The sequence below is a fragment of the Perna viridis genome, chromosome 1, assembly GCF_037379345.1.
Source record: "Perna viridis isolate PV_CMFRI_1.1 ecotype Kerala chromosome 1, ASM3737934v1, whole genome shotgun sequence".
In the NCBI taxonomy this organism is placed as follows: Eukaryota; Metazoa; Mollusca; class Bivalvia; order Mytilida; family Mytilidae; genus Perna; species Perna viridis.
The window spans coordinates 34,814,321-34,830,730 of NC_142445.1; positions in this window are offsets into that span (position 1 = coordinate 34,814,321).

Genomic DNA, 16,410 nt, shown 5'->3' on the forward strand with positions numbered 1-16,410 from the left:
TAACATTATTTAGTAATGAAACAATGTTTTAAAAAGTAAAGTAAAACTTAAAACAATTGTGCCGACTATCGAGGTAGCAAACACAGAAGTTGACCAACAATATCTGTAAAAATAATATGAAGAGAATAGGTATAGTGTATATGTCAAAGAGACAACAACCCTACCGTGATGAAAATGTCAGCCCAAGGCCACCCATTGGTCTACAATGAACGACGAGGAAATCCATTTCTTTTTATGTTTTAATATTCACTGTGAACTGAAAAATGAAGTGTAAAATATTTGTTTCTGTACTATTGTAACTATTGTTTTCATGTCATAAAATCAAAGTCCGATTTTCAGTGGCCACAATTGGCTTCAAACTTTTAAAAAAATCACTCTATTATAGGCAATCCTTTGGAGTGATTTCATGACAGTATTTTTTCTATAAAAAGATAACTAGTTTGTGTGAGAGTTAGAAGGTTAAATTTTTGATTGGCGGAAAAGTTAATTATATTAATTCTTGAAGTAAATAATAATTGATATTCCAGAATTCCTGAACGATGTAACTGTGATAATGCACGAAGATATTTCTTGCATTTAAGAAACTCATCGGTAGTAACCAATATATGAATAAGAAGAATTTTAATGATCAGAAAATTATTTTGATCAACATAAAGCAGATAATGTCAGATTGATACATTAGAACAATTAGTGAGACAACTACAAACTAATTTCCTACTTATGGTAATAATAGCAGGTTAACTTGTCTCATGTGGGTATGACAATGAAATCAATAGATCTTGATTTTCATTTTTATTCAATTTACAAATATCATTAGCAAGGACATGAAGTTCTCTGATGTTCCTGACATGAAGTAACCATGGGATATTTCTAGCGGAATTTAGGATTTACTACACGCATTTGTTTCTTCTTGATAAGTCATAAAAGAATTTGTCATGGCACCTAGTGAACGGTTTTATTGACTACTCTACTTGAGGATAGTTTAGATATTTACAATAAGGAAAGATTAATTTTATATCATTTTTTTTTATAAATCAGCTATTCCTATAGCTCGTAATTCGATTCTACAAGGGACATGTGACAGATATGCGTCTTCAATTGATTTGCTGGTATTGAGATATCTGGAATATTTCAATAAATTATGTTTACTCTAATTGGTAGTTTGGCCGTCGGGGATTGGATGTAAATTTGATTTTACTAGTCCTTATTAACATCTCATGAATTTTACATGTAGGATTAACTGAAAAAAGTCTATACCAAGAATTTCTTACATATAGTACAGTAGTTTTGCAACATTACTAAAATTTGCCAGAAATTATGATACAATATTATAAAACAGTACGTAAATCTTAACCAATGTGAAAAAAATGAAAGCGTTCGAAACTCAGAAAAAAATATCGAAACATTTCAGAGTACTGAATTACAGTAAAAGGTTGGCTTCGTAAAATGCATGTTCGTCCATTTCCAAAAATGACAAGTAAGAATTGTGAAAATGCTAAATTTTGTAATTAAGCTTGTCATGAATTCAATTAACTTTAAACAATATCGTTATATTTTGCATAGATAATAACACAATATCACTGTAACTGTTTAAAACTTAGACTAATATAAAGAAATTTACGAGAATTCAGTTCTATTCTACTTTGAATTACCATCAAAATCAATATTAACAGTCGAACAGAAACTTCTACCTACACAAAGAACGCTCTGTTATATTCCCTTGTCTAACCTAAAAATTAGTTAAGCTAAAAGAGAACTTAAAACCATTTATTCTAAATTTCACATTAACCATAAATTGATATTGATCTTATCTTGAACTTAGACTCCAATAATCGTAAAAAAATAGTCAAGATAGTGAAACAAACTATTCAGTTTTGAAACAACGATTGTTTTACCTGTAAAAGTACTACATGGTTGATAGCAGAACTTTGTTGTGAGTATATTTGTTGCATTCAATATGCTGACGTACTAGGATTAAACAGAAATCTAAATTACACTTGTTCCAGGGTAATTTTCTATAACATTTGCTATAATCACTGTATCATGTTTTACTAAACAAAATAAGCATATACAATGTTGATCTATTCACTAGCTGATGTGGTGCCCGAAATGACGATTAAATACTTATTAACACCTAGACGCTTGTCTAGAGCAATTCTAGATTTCAAGTCTGATATTTTCCGAGCACCTTGTCTCATCGAATGTATTATGAATGTATTTATGTTGTTTGTAGGGTTACTACGTGCATAAACATGAATATGAATGCCCATAGATGTTAACATTTATTTTAAAAATTGCAAGTTTTCGGTCGTGAGGGACCCGAAAGAATATGCTTAAGAATTCTTGTTTTAGTTGATACCATTCTTTCACAATATACCTTTACCTTTTATATATTTCATGAGTGAGTTAGATCTCTTTAGCGATTCCCCAAGCTTGTTTAAATTTTTAATCAAATCTTCACTGATACTGGTCAAGATATTTACAAGTGTTTGGTTTTTTTTCATGACTATACATTTAAACCTTAAATTGTTCTGAATTATTAAATTACTCTTATGAGGAGGACTTCAATGCATATGCATTTTATGTGTTTCAAGAAAGAATAACGTAAAGACTACTTTTAATCAGCACGAAAGAATTAAATAATAATAATTATAAACTCTATAACAGAATAAACCACACAACTAATGAAAGTTGCATAATTTTGTATATAACTCTTAGGCTAGTAGAATTAGCAAGCAATAACCGAATGATTATAGAAAGTCATTGTTGATACTCCAGTTAAGATGTTTATTTATTATCCAATATAACTACTGTGTAACAAATATATGTAAATCTTAAATAGTAACGAATATCATCAATCAAATAATTTTCTTCAAAGTTAAGTAACACATCATTTGCATTATTGTCTTGTAAAGCTATGGATTAAATTGTGTGATAATCGTAAATGTACGGTACTAAATATTTCTCTAGTTTACTTTTAATAACATAGATGGGTATTATAAGAGTTCTTCGGTCATTTTTTTTATCACTGGACATGCGCCATTTTTTATTTTCATTTTATTTTATTAAGTATTGTCATGTATTGATTCAGATTTTGACTGTATTTTTATTGGGTGATGATTACCACTTCATTAACCTTACAACGGATATTGAACTGGGTTAATATAAACTGATTTCTAACATCTAAAAATACTTCATTAACGTTTTCACTGAAAAAGACAAGATAAAGAAAATGGTAATAAATGTTTATAGGAAAGTAAAAGGAACAAATAGTTTGTACATGTAGTTTCTTGCTTTTGCTTCACTTCACAAATGTAGGATTCTCTTCATGCACAAACATGAATAAAACATTTGAAACGTGTTACTGGATAATAATTGTTTACAAATGATAACCTCTTACCACTAGCAAAGTTCATAAATAATTATTTAGTATGTTATGGAAAATGAACTAGTAACGTTGGTTAGGACTTATTGGTTCTGTTTCAGAAAATATTCGGTCCATTCGGAATATATGTTGTAGTTTAATCAAAAAGGAAAGAAAAGATGATATTAAAAATAACACATTAATTTTGTTATCTAAATTCTGAATAAAGTTTCGTGAATACGTTTTGGAGTCATATACTACTAACTAGAAAAAAAAATATTCAAGTGTTTTATTAGTCTGATCAGCAAATTTCTGCACTGAGATAAGCAAATTAACAATAATACTATGTACTTAGATTTTCTTGCGATGAAGCATGTAAAAGATACCCTTTTAACAAACAGGTGAAGCAGAATAATCTGTTGTTGCTATTTTGGCATCGGAAAGTTGTTAATTGCTCACTTTACTATGTCGCCCCGTGCAGGTCCGGGTGTTAAAAGAATAGGCCTGCAGCAGCGCTAAGCTTGTCGTAAAAGGCGACTAAATAGTGCTCAGAACCCTAGCCGGTGGCTAGGGCGCTCTACCCACAGAGCAACTGGGATGTGTGCCCCAGGTGGTGGAATGGGGTATCCCTGGCGTATTACATGCTGGGGTTGTCAGGCTATAATACGGAAAACCTGACTGCAAACTATAGTGGTGCACCGTGTTGGGAAAGGTGCCACGTTCCTCGCACGTTAAAGAACCCTACTGTGGTATTCTCCCGGAGTAGGAACCATAGGGCTCTGCCACAGGAGGCTAAATTGCCCGACCCTACCCACCTCTCCCTATTTTCAGTAGCAGTCAAAATTTGTCGACCACATTGTCCTTGTGTCCGATCCCTTTTTCATTTCATCATCATTTCATGTTCATTTTATCATCAATTTCATGTTCATCGTCTGAATATTGCTGAAATATTGCTGCTCGGACGTTAAACCCCAACAAACAAACAAAAACAAACACTTTACTATGTCTTGTCATGACATTTCTTTCATATTTGAGTTTTGTTCCACAACTTGTGATAAACTTTTGCAAAGTGATATGACATGCCAGAAATCATTGTTCATGCAGTTTAAATGATATTGTCTTCAAACTCAATATCATCTTATGCTAAGTGAATAAGGTAAGGGCATTCCAGAATAAGGTAAGGGCATTCCCAAACTTCATTGTTCTATTTTTTATTTTTGTTTCAATACTGCAACTAGTATCGACAGAATATAAATATAAAATAATCTAATACCAGTAAATAAATATGGCTTACCTTCACTGGGATACAAATTAACACCAGCAGCAAATCAGCACAGGCCAAACTTAGCAAGAACCAATTCGTAATGCTTCTCATCCGAGGAAAATTGACTATAGCAAACACCACTAAGGTGTTCCCAACTAGCCCGACAAGTCCAGTTAATACATAAAATATTACAACGGGAACAAACTCGTGCAACGGTAGATGAAGCAACGATTCATCAAAATTGTATGTGTAATTTTCATACGGGTCGTCGTAGTATGAATATGAATAGGAAGAATTAATGTCCATGATGCCACTTGAGAATCTGATCTGTTAACGTACTTTGCTTTCTATTGCATAATATATACCGTCACTTTACGTAATGTCTCATGCTCGAACAACTTTCCCTGCCTCCCGTCGCGGTCGTAGTTAAATTTGATATCTACATGAAAAAAAGTTACAAGACATCAGCGAGATTATCATTTATCTTGACAGAGCATGTTTAAGCTGTTTATTTCTTCTTGAAATGTATTTGACAGAACACAACATTAAAAGGTAAGATAAGACAAACAGAAGTAGTAAAATCCCAAAGACAGACCAGCTTTGTTCCATCAACGTATACCGTTACACTGATGTCATCTGAAAGGTCACATCAACGCCCATGGCAGTTTCTTTCCTTCTCTATACTCTTAGCTTATCACATTGAAATATCTAGTGCGCATGAGAAATGGATCGACAACCTCCAATAGAGTAGCTTCTGTTGGGATTCTCTATGAGCTTATTGTTAACTATACCAATGATTAAAGTAGCTTAACAAATAGGTGGAGAAATAGCAGGCAAACGATTTTCGTTGTTTTTATGAAATTTATCACGATCTTTGTCGTCACATAAATTTCCCATTAGATAAAAATTAATTTATATTCCAATAATATAGTAATGAATTCCACTATGATTCTGTTTTTCTTTTTAATCCTGATGGTTATCATAATGTGGTGATAAGAGATATGCAAAACTACTTAAGAACCACTTCACCGGCGATTCTTAATGAATTTACACGCGTTGTTGTTGATCAGCAGTACTTCTCGGTTAATTACACGAGTGACAGTTATTTATTTGTATATATCTTAAATTCTGTTTCTTCATAGTTTAACATAATTACCGTCTGTTTTTTTTTTCAATTAAACGTGTATTGGGTTCTATTGATTTGTTTTGATTTAATAAAGACAAGAAAAAGTGTTATTTTTCATTTTCTTTATTAGCAGTCCTTATAAAAATCAGACAGCTGAGGATTCATTTTGTCAAAACTCACCGAATTTGCTTTTATTTCATAGTCAGAAACAGTTATAAATCACATGACCAGTCTTAGTTTGTCATTCAAAATTGGCACTTTCGAAATGAAACTAAATATACATTGTAGATTTGAAATTAAAAAAAGAGTTATCGTTCTTGGATACGTATGATATTTTTTTTTTGTTTTTAGTGGGATATAAATGTCTGTTTTTTCCTAAAGAAATATAGATCTAAATACAGAAATAATAAGCTAAACCCAGTGGCAATTTTTTTTTATTGACAAGCGTTGTTGAAGCTGAATTACTTGATTAATAAAATATGGTAGATGTTTTACTTTGAAATACAAGCTAAACACTATCATATACAAACATAATTCCTTATATTGAAAGCATCATCTCTGCTTAATGTTAGCCATACTCTTCCTACTTCTACATTATACTTAAATTTAACTTAAAATGATTTTTAGATTGTAAATGTATATAGAGTAAATATGATTTTTTTTTACTATAACCTGGTTCTACAATTATTAGACTGTGGAAAATGTATATGTGAAGAAAATGAATGTCAATTTTTGCATACATTTAGAGTGAAATAAAATTGTGTGAAAACATCCATGGAAAAATCTCCCAAGTATTTATATTAAATCTGTGAGGTAAGCTCACTTATTGGTACTTACATCTTCCACTTTGCATATGAATACAAAAATGAATCACGAAACCCCATAATTAATTCATATAAAAATTCCAAATATGTGGTGCATAATTGCTTCTTGTGATTAAGAGTTTCCTCGATCCATTCAGTATAGGTTCAGAGAAATTCTGGATGGGAAGATGATCTCCCTACACTTAGTTGGTCGAAAACTAAGCAATAAAAATACTAAGCACATTTTTTGTGTGGATTTAAATCTTAATCCAATTATATTAAAAATATATGAACTCCTAACTTATAATATGTGTTAATCATTGTTATGAAGCTGTGGAATTCTTTTTTCGATGCGTTTGTTTTGTCATTGCTTTAACATGTTATTATTAATAGCGGTTTTTATCAAAGGTTTTTGTCTGAAATGCATTCATCGTTTAGTTCCATTTTCTTAACAGACCACCAATTCAACCAATCAGCATTTGGAACGTAGGCGAAAATAGTCCTACGCAGAAATTACCCCTGTTCCTCATAGTGCTGTGAAAAAAGTTCTCATCTTATTTAAAAAAATTAAACAGTTTCTGAAAGGAAAAACATTTCTGTACATTTTATAGGTGCATTTTGCTTCTTGTGATGTGAAGCCTAATCTCCATAATGATTTCTAAATATACCCCTATCTTGTGAAAACACTGGGATTTCCCATGCTATTTATAGACCATTCACTTCCGGTGACCAGTACTGCACTGCAAATCTGCTAACCCCACATGCCATTCTGAGGATTGTGAGCTGACATATGTAGAATCATGCTGATATATAGTCCTCTGCAGGTTAAAGTTAAGGTAAAGTCCAGAGAAGCCATTGAATATTGTGAAATTAGCATAGAAGCCAATGGGAAGTGGAATTAGTGGTTTCTAGCCTTAATATCCTCCACAGATGGTATATTCGCTAAATCTTTAGACCTCTGCTACATTTAGTACTTAACCCATCCTCTATCTGCAAATCATTTCAGAACAACGGATACAACTTTGCAGATTTGTAATGGGTAGTGCTCATGCCTTGTGAATTGTTTCTCATCCTATATAGCCGAATCTACCACACTTGGTACTTAACCCCGCATCTTTATGAAAATTAGCCCAGAACAACGGAAACAACTTCGCGGATTTATAATGGGTAGTGCCCGTACCTACATTATAGCAGTACCTACATAAGCTAGCGGATTGATTTGTTGCGGTAGCAAATCAAGAAGCGGTACGGTTATCCTAGTCGACCTCATGTTTAGTATAAAATGCAGCATTAAGCAAATTGATACCAAAATTTGATAAAATATTGTAAAATATTCCCATAAATCCAGTTATATCACTATATTAGATCAAATTCTGATAATTTATATCTGACTAAAGGAATTCTATTTTTCTGCATTCATTTAGCCGCCAGACTAATTTGCTACATTCATCGGACATTGATTGTATTTTTTTCCTACCTACAAAAGCAGTTTCTTATTTTTTAATCTTTACTGCATTCTTGTAATTGCATGTGTGTCACTAAATGAATTTGCGTTTAATAGGTTTTATAACCAAATGTTCACTTCTTAGGGTTGAAAGAAGGTTTGATTAGAGTACACAATTTTCACCATAGATAATGAAAAGTACACATCTTTGAGAAACCAGCCCAACGGAGAGCACATTAAAATAAATAGCGAGTAAAAATTAATTTATTCAATATGCAATTAATAAACAGACCTAAAGAAATAAGAGTTTTCGTCTGCGTGGCATTATTCAATTTATTGTCGCTTTGTGAATATTTACGTTATCACATATATCATTAAAAACAGAAATATAATTGTTTATACTAAAGGTTCATATGTTAATTATGTTATTAATAAGTTGCTTATACATTCTTTTACTTTTACACCTTGAACAGAAATTCTTCTACCTGGGCTAAGATATCTTAACATGCCGTTTTGATCCAGGATCAAGTATCGTTTGCCTTGAGCGTGGCACAGAAATTTGATAGTAGAACATCACAAAACTTAAATGAATGTGGTATTGGCTTACTGAAGCCCAGGATTGTATTGAAAATCACGATTTGGAGTTTCATTTTTAATCTTTTCTCTCTTCAGGTTATAGTCATGAAAACTAAGCATGTCTTTTTATTAGAATACATACTTTTGATAGTGAATTATGACCGAATATACATAATAAAAGTAAAACCACTGCCAAACTACACAGCGGGCAAATATTTTTTTACGTGAAATTCATATTAATCGAGCTTCACGTGAAATTAATGAGATCATTTTAATGAGAAAATTTCATGTGAACAATTCATGCGAATTTCATATGAAGGCTTGATTCACCCAAATTTTCACGTGAACTCTGTCATAAAGTTTACTTGCTAAATTCTGGTGAAAACCATATGAAATTCGTGTGAAAATCATGTGAAATTATTTTGCCTGTGTATACGTAAGATAAATGTGTGAATAAAAAGATCCTGGAAAATAATGCATAATATAACATTGTACGATTATCATATGTTGAGTCGTATTGTGTATACATGTACAGTAATGAAAATATTAGTAAAAGCTTGTACAAGATTGTTTGGAAGCCTTTATATTCTAGTTTCTCCAGTTAATTGTATTTAAAAAACGACCGCATCGATAGACTGGTGGCAGTCATATCAGCTTCTCCGCCGAGCGAGATAAAGTGATGACGATCGGTTTGGTGTCAGAATAATATGTCAAAGTCGGATAACATGCCGGGCTGTTCCTTATATCAGCTAGCATGGAATATAAAGAAGAATGGTCTGTTCGACTGGTACATGTAATACGTTTTTTTCTGTCGTAAAAATGCATGCAAAATCTGCCATATATAGGATGTAAAAGTACAATAAATAAACTAAAAAGCAGTTTGAACTACTGTAAATTTTACACAGCCCTCATATTCTTCTCTTTTCGTACTGTCCAGCGAGCATTATCCAAAACCATTTATGTTCCCTGATGTCAAAGGAATGGAAACGTTAGTCTAAGAGTTAAAATTTCATTACAAAGTTAAGAAATAAAGACAAACAAATTCACAAATAACAAACAACACTTAGAAATTGAAAGAAAAAATACTAAGGCTAAAACTAGTAAGAGAAACAAGTAATTCAAACTCCAGTATTTTCTAATCACTAAAAAACAAATGGCCAGTGCTGCACACCATGGTGTTCATTTTGTCCCCTTTTGTTACTCTCCTAAAAATGATATCAATTTCATTTAAAAAGAAGTTGGTAAATTATTAACAATCTCCAAAACAGAGGTCTAGCTTGTAGATGTACGTTCTACATCACCAAATTAGTACAAGGACGAAGGAAATACACTAACTCTGTTACGGAAATTGTATTATTAAACGCCATGAAAAATAAATAAAAAAAAAAAAACAATACTCGTAGGTCTCTCACAAAGGTCTATAAAGAAGAAAACGCCAAAACTGCTAACTTATTTGAATTTCACGCAAATACATTGTACTTTTTGCGGAATGCCATTTATCTACAAGTAGTGTACGCGCAGTAATATTAAATAATTCTTTTTTTCCCGCAATAATCAATTCATATTACCTAAAAAGAATATATGGGAAATAATCAGCCTGCGGAAAGTAATATTCGGTCTTACGATCGCATGTTGGATATTCCAGCATTTATCGATTCACATCCTGAAACATACATGTATACATGTATTGCGCCGCGCAAAATAAATGAACGTCGTCTTAAAACAACGTTTAACTAAAAATCAGGCATTGCGGAGAACATTAATTGTGCCATGCATAGGTCAGAAAATAGAGGATATTGAGTGAAAATCGAATAGATACCACATGATTCATTTAACATCACTATTAGTATCTATTTTGTGGTGAATGACTTGTTTATGAAAACAAATAGATCTTCCCATGGTGTTACCGACCGCATATAGATCAATGGAATGTTCTGTTGGTCTTTTTATATAGAAACTGAATCAACGCGTGATTTTTAGAAAAAAAAATTATCACTACTGTAACAGAAGTTTTATGGTCGTTATCACAATTAGATTGACCGATAAGAAGTTTCTATCTCACATTTGAGATAAGGTATATGTGTTTACTTACCGGATCGACAACTCAACGAACCTAACGCTTTACTCGCTTGCAGGACATGCTAAATCTTCCGGAGAACCCGATGACATCTAGTTTGTTTTGCTGCAAGTGTCAATTTTTGTGTCTTGTCTTGTGTTCCTATTTCCACTTTATATGTGTGATGTATTTACTATTTTAATTTATGTTTTCTGCATTTATGTATATGGATCGTCTCTGTTTTCTGTTTTCACATTTAGGCATGTCTTTGGGTTCTGATGTTTCCCAATTATCCTTCTGTTTTGATACCTCTGTACTTTAAGACATGTTTTTAAAGGATGTGCTTTATGTCCTTCTACCCTTTAAAACAAAACAAAAAATATGCAAATCAATATGAACTAGATACAATCGTTACGCACAATGTAACAGGATGTTCCCCCCTAGTTCCCCCATTGTCACGGGAGCATTTAAAATTCGTTTCTAAGGCTTTTTTTTTAATTTGTTTTAGACGTTTGAACGACGGCCGTGTTTGAAATTTAAAAACCTGTATGCACATCAATATATGGTTGTCTATTTTTATGCAAAGTTTGGTTTCAATCTATTCAGCCGTTTCTGAGGAGATGCACGGACAAGACGAGGTTAGAGGAAGAGCTTTTAAAACAGAAGCAAAAACAATATGTTCCCCAACGAACTTGGGGAAAAATAAAAAAAAAATACAAGTAAAAATTGTTTTAGGATTATCAGTATTGTTTTTAGTCCCAGCTGTATGCTGGAATAAACCGGTGGTCTAACTATCCTTTAAATTTTGTGGTGTCTCAATTATCTTTAGTTAAATGCGCCTTTGACGGTTTCTAAAAAAGTCGTTGATTCTTACCATTTTCCCTACTGAACCAGTCGTCGTTTCCCTTTTAAATGAAGACAAAGAAGAAACGAAGTCATTAAACTGGCAAATCGTGATGCATAAAATCGGAATCCCTAATTTTATGCCAGTGCTGGTATCTGTAATGCACATTTTTTCACCGTGCAATATTAAATAAGAAAAAATCTTCTCGGTTTTTTTTTGGTAATGGAGTAGATTTTAACTATGTTTGATAATCGTTAAACACAGATTATATGCAACATGTGTCTGTACAAATTACCATTTTTCCGATATGGCTATCAATTCAATCATAGATAATGCCAATATGATACCCTCTAAAACGAGGTGTAAGACATATCACAGATAGGGGGTATCTTAACGAAGACTGGCAGTGATGTTAGTGTTGTAAGAAATTAGTTTTACATGTGTGCTATGAATCTAACATCCCTAAAAAAGTACTATCAGTGCCATCACGTTTTGTACAGGTGATCATGGTAATCTCGGTTTTTTTTTAAGTTATTATTTTCCTGTTTGATAAATGCTGCCAACTTCGTCCTGTTTAATAGGTTGAATCTTTATAAAACAGTTTATAAAAGCTTTCAAATCTAAAATTTAAAATTCTAAGTACTACTATCATGATAGAAGCAACTACTAGTTTTAATTATTCACAACTGAAACGAACGAATATCGGTCTGGTACGCTTAACACAGAGCATTAATATCAATTGAATAAAAGATACTATTCTAAAGTAGATATAAACGGCAAACTCAAGATGAGTAGATGTAAGAAATTCTTCAAGGTGAAAAATAAATATGCACGTGTAAGCTTTGATAATTGATTGTAAAAAACAAAACCGATATAAAAAATAGAACAAATCATTATTTTATACACTCTATAGACATGTTTAAAGCAAAAAGACAGAATTATAAACCGCGTAGCATCTTATATTTTAACCATATATCTGATCGTCACTTCCCCTTTTTTGTTATGTGTTGTATGTCTCTATAAGAAAAGGAGTTTGTAGTCAAACAGATTTACAAAAAATATATTTCTTCACACCAGTCGTTTCGGCAATTTTCAACGACATTTTTCTTAAAAAAAATGACTTCATTAAAACTTCAAACTGAATTTTTAAACTGTTTATTACAAATCAGCAAGATCTGAAAAGCTTTAAAACATATTAAAAATAGGTTTTGATATTTTTACCTAGATGTCTCTACCAGATCTAAGATTTCCTTCGTGCTTAACTTAAGTAGAAAAGAAAGCTAGCAAGTTCATTCAGAACATCTAGATGTTTGCATCATATACGAACTGGTACACGTCTCAAGAGGTTTCAGATTTTATCTGCTTAAGCAATAGTGTCCCTTTTGAGAAAATTCAGTGTGAATAATTGTACATAAGCATGACAAAATTGGCATGGTCCTTGAGTGAATCCATTCCGTCTTGACCTTCTTGTGGCGATGTATAAATCAATATAAAACAAGATCAGGTGGGTGTTCTTCAGTATTACAATCATATCAAATTTGTTCCAGGGCAATATTCCCACGTACTTTTTAATCCAACGCTCACAAATACAATATATTTTAATGCGTTTACGATCAGTCACAATTATTATTATCGTTATTATAATACTTCCGAATAGGTTTATTTGTTCATGATAAAGTGGATTTATGTTGTAGCAAAAGATGCATTTTTGGTTTACATTTCGAATATTTTAATGTAACAATACTCATTTCTGTGTTTTGATCAGCATTTTTTTGAGAAAACCATAAGTTCACCCGCCACTAAAATCAACAAGATCAAACCAAATCAAAAACGATAACTCACTTCATACACAATCTATATAATTTTATCTCAAAAGTGCAATAACTCAAAAAATTAAGTGGTTATGTTGTCTGTATGTGTTTCTGAATAAGAAATAAAAGTGAATTCGGTGGATTTTTGACATACATGAATCACCTCCTGTCTGAGTTTTATAAAAAAAATTATTTAATAAATATGATCTTCCTACATATTTGATTTTAATGCTGCTGCATGATGAGAGGTCACTCCTTGAAACACGTGTACAGCATATCGAAATTTACAATGCATAAAACTGGTCATTTTGCATCTAAAACAATGGTTTAAATAGAACAATTTGTTCAGTCAACTTAACATGAGTCTAATGGGCTCCAAGTAGTTAACTATGTTTATCAATAATCAGAATCAAGTCATTTTCTAGATATTGTACACTTTGTGTTTGTAGTTTTGATTTTTTCTTTTAATTTATTTTTCAGAGGATTCATTCGCATTCATATTGCAGCTTAAGCGTTTGCTTTTAAATTAGGCACAAAATGTCACCTTACCACATGTAGTGTTGCGCCAATGAAAATTCTCTCCTCCATAAATCCTCTTTTAGCTTGTCACACGGTATAACAATTTGCATAGTTCAAGGCTCGTTGTTGGTCTCTTCGGGGGTTCAAAATCAAAACCTGTCCTCCCATTGCTATCAGTTATTGGTTAAATTTTATTTACTATCAATAGTCATGCTAAAACTTTGTAGGTTAGGTTATAAATATAAATCGATTATTGATCTTTTATTTTCTTGAAGATAAACAACATGTAATAATTACATGTATTGGTCTACTTCATTTGACTATTTTTTACTTAATTTGGAATCAATTGCTGATTATATATTTTTAAAACTTTTGCTGAAATTTATCAGTGAACTCTACAATAATCAAGGGAATCAAGAATTTAGCGGAAATCAAAAGAATGTAACCCAGGGACAAAAACCAGACATGGAAAACAGACATATACAACAAAGAATATAAAATTACCAAAATAATACATACAAAGTATCAAAGGTAAATGAGCAACATGGACTCCACTAAAAACTGGAAGCATGGACCAGGTGCACCGGTAGGGTAAGCGTCCTCCGCTTTTCTAGAAACACCCGCCGAATTGCTCATAAAAAGTCAAGTCCAGGGTAGCCAAAAAAAGGAAAGAAAAATATGACACGTTAAACAAATCAGTTTCCATGGTGCAGATGGATACACCGTAACAATCTAGGAGTTCATGACGACGACCATAAAGCTTCTGTAGTGATGATTCCAATCTTCCAGAAGCCTAATTCTTAGAAGTCTGCTGCGATACCAAAAGTCTGCGTTGTTACGACAAGCTCTTGTATATCGTATGAACTGTGATATGAAAACTCCATACGAAGGTGCTGAATGCTGAAGGAATGCTGTCACAGATGAAAGGAAAGTTGATAATACGGAACGAAAATTCAGCTCGTTTGTCGTTTGGTCAGTATTTTTCCTTTAGTATCGTTCTCTAAGTGTGGGTCAAGATATGAGGCTAATCACAGTGTCTGTAGTATCCTTTATCTCAAGTTCTTTGGGGTAGATACGATGTATTAAATCCCCAAAACCAAGATTGTTTAACGATAATACGTCATCTATAGAGCGGAAACTAAGATTAAAAGATCAAGTTGAACGATGTTCCCTTTTTTTTTTTTGGATTAGACCCGCTATTAAGTCAGCCTCATAAGAATGAAGGAATAGATCATCAAGTAGAAGAGCACAATTTGTTCCCATTGGAATACTGACCGTTTGTTGAAAAACGCGTTGATCACACTAGACAGATATGTTGTCGATAACAAATTCGAGCATTTTGAAACATTTTCTTCGGTATATGTGGGAGATCACACGGAATTAATTTTTTTTTACAAAGTATGAGAAATCTCTACCAAGAAAAAAATCATATATATATATATTCTTATGTGCAATATCCTATTATTTATCGAATGCATTAAATGTAGGAAATATTAAATATTTTTTGTATATATATATACAAGTGATGTCAATACGGCGTTTAAATATATTGTTTGAAGATTAAGACAGAGTTAATTAAATATTGAAATATGAAGAATTGCCACTACCGAATTTAAAATCGACCTGTATCATGTCGCATTAAAAGTTCATACCTGAAACATTTTACATATCTTTATATCAGCACACCGAAACTTGCATCTTACAAGAAATAAAATTAGTGATTAATAACTAAATAAAGAAATAAGTGAATACAAGACAAGAAATCTTAAAGGGAATAGTAAAAATGGCTGAACTAAAATAATTCGGACTTCCAAACGTATGAAGAGGCTGTCCATGTAAAAATCAGGCAGATTCTGTGATATGGTCGGCACAGGTTTTTTTTTTTTTTTGCTTCAATGTAATTTTCATGTCATATGTATGTCAAATAGTAAAAAAGATTTTTTTAAAGCGACAATGGATGGCTCAGAAAACGATTTTAAAGTTCCCTAACAAAGCAACAAAAATACTGTAAACCGGGAAATTTTCGCGCCGCCTTTTTTCGCGGTTTATGCTATAAATCTGCTTTGACGTAGTTTTAAATTCGCGATGGTTCATCAAATTATATTGTAATGTTCTTCGAAGATAATATTCGCGATAGATTTATTTTCGCGTTACAGACCTTGGCGCGAAAATAGCGAAAATAAAACTGCCGCGAAAATTTTATGGTTTACAGTAGTTATTTCCCTTTTTCAAGAATTTCTATGCTTTTTATGTAATTGATTTCTCTTTAACCATTGCCGGTAATAGAAAAATTACATTAAGATTTGAGAAAGGATGCATTTATAATATGAAAAAAGATGCAACCCACTGCCTGGTTTTTGCACGGACACCCTCTTAAAAACACACACACATATACTAGTTTTGGTTTAATTTAGATTTTCTAGTAGTTTGTATATTTAATATTTCCTACATTTAATGCATTCGATAAATAATAGGATATTGCACATAAGAATTATCAAAATTGACCTTATCACTAGACATTTCAAGTATATGCTAAAAATTCATTCATCACCAATTTTTAGGGTGTCATATGCAATGATCCATGTTTTTCAGTTAAAGCAGAT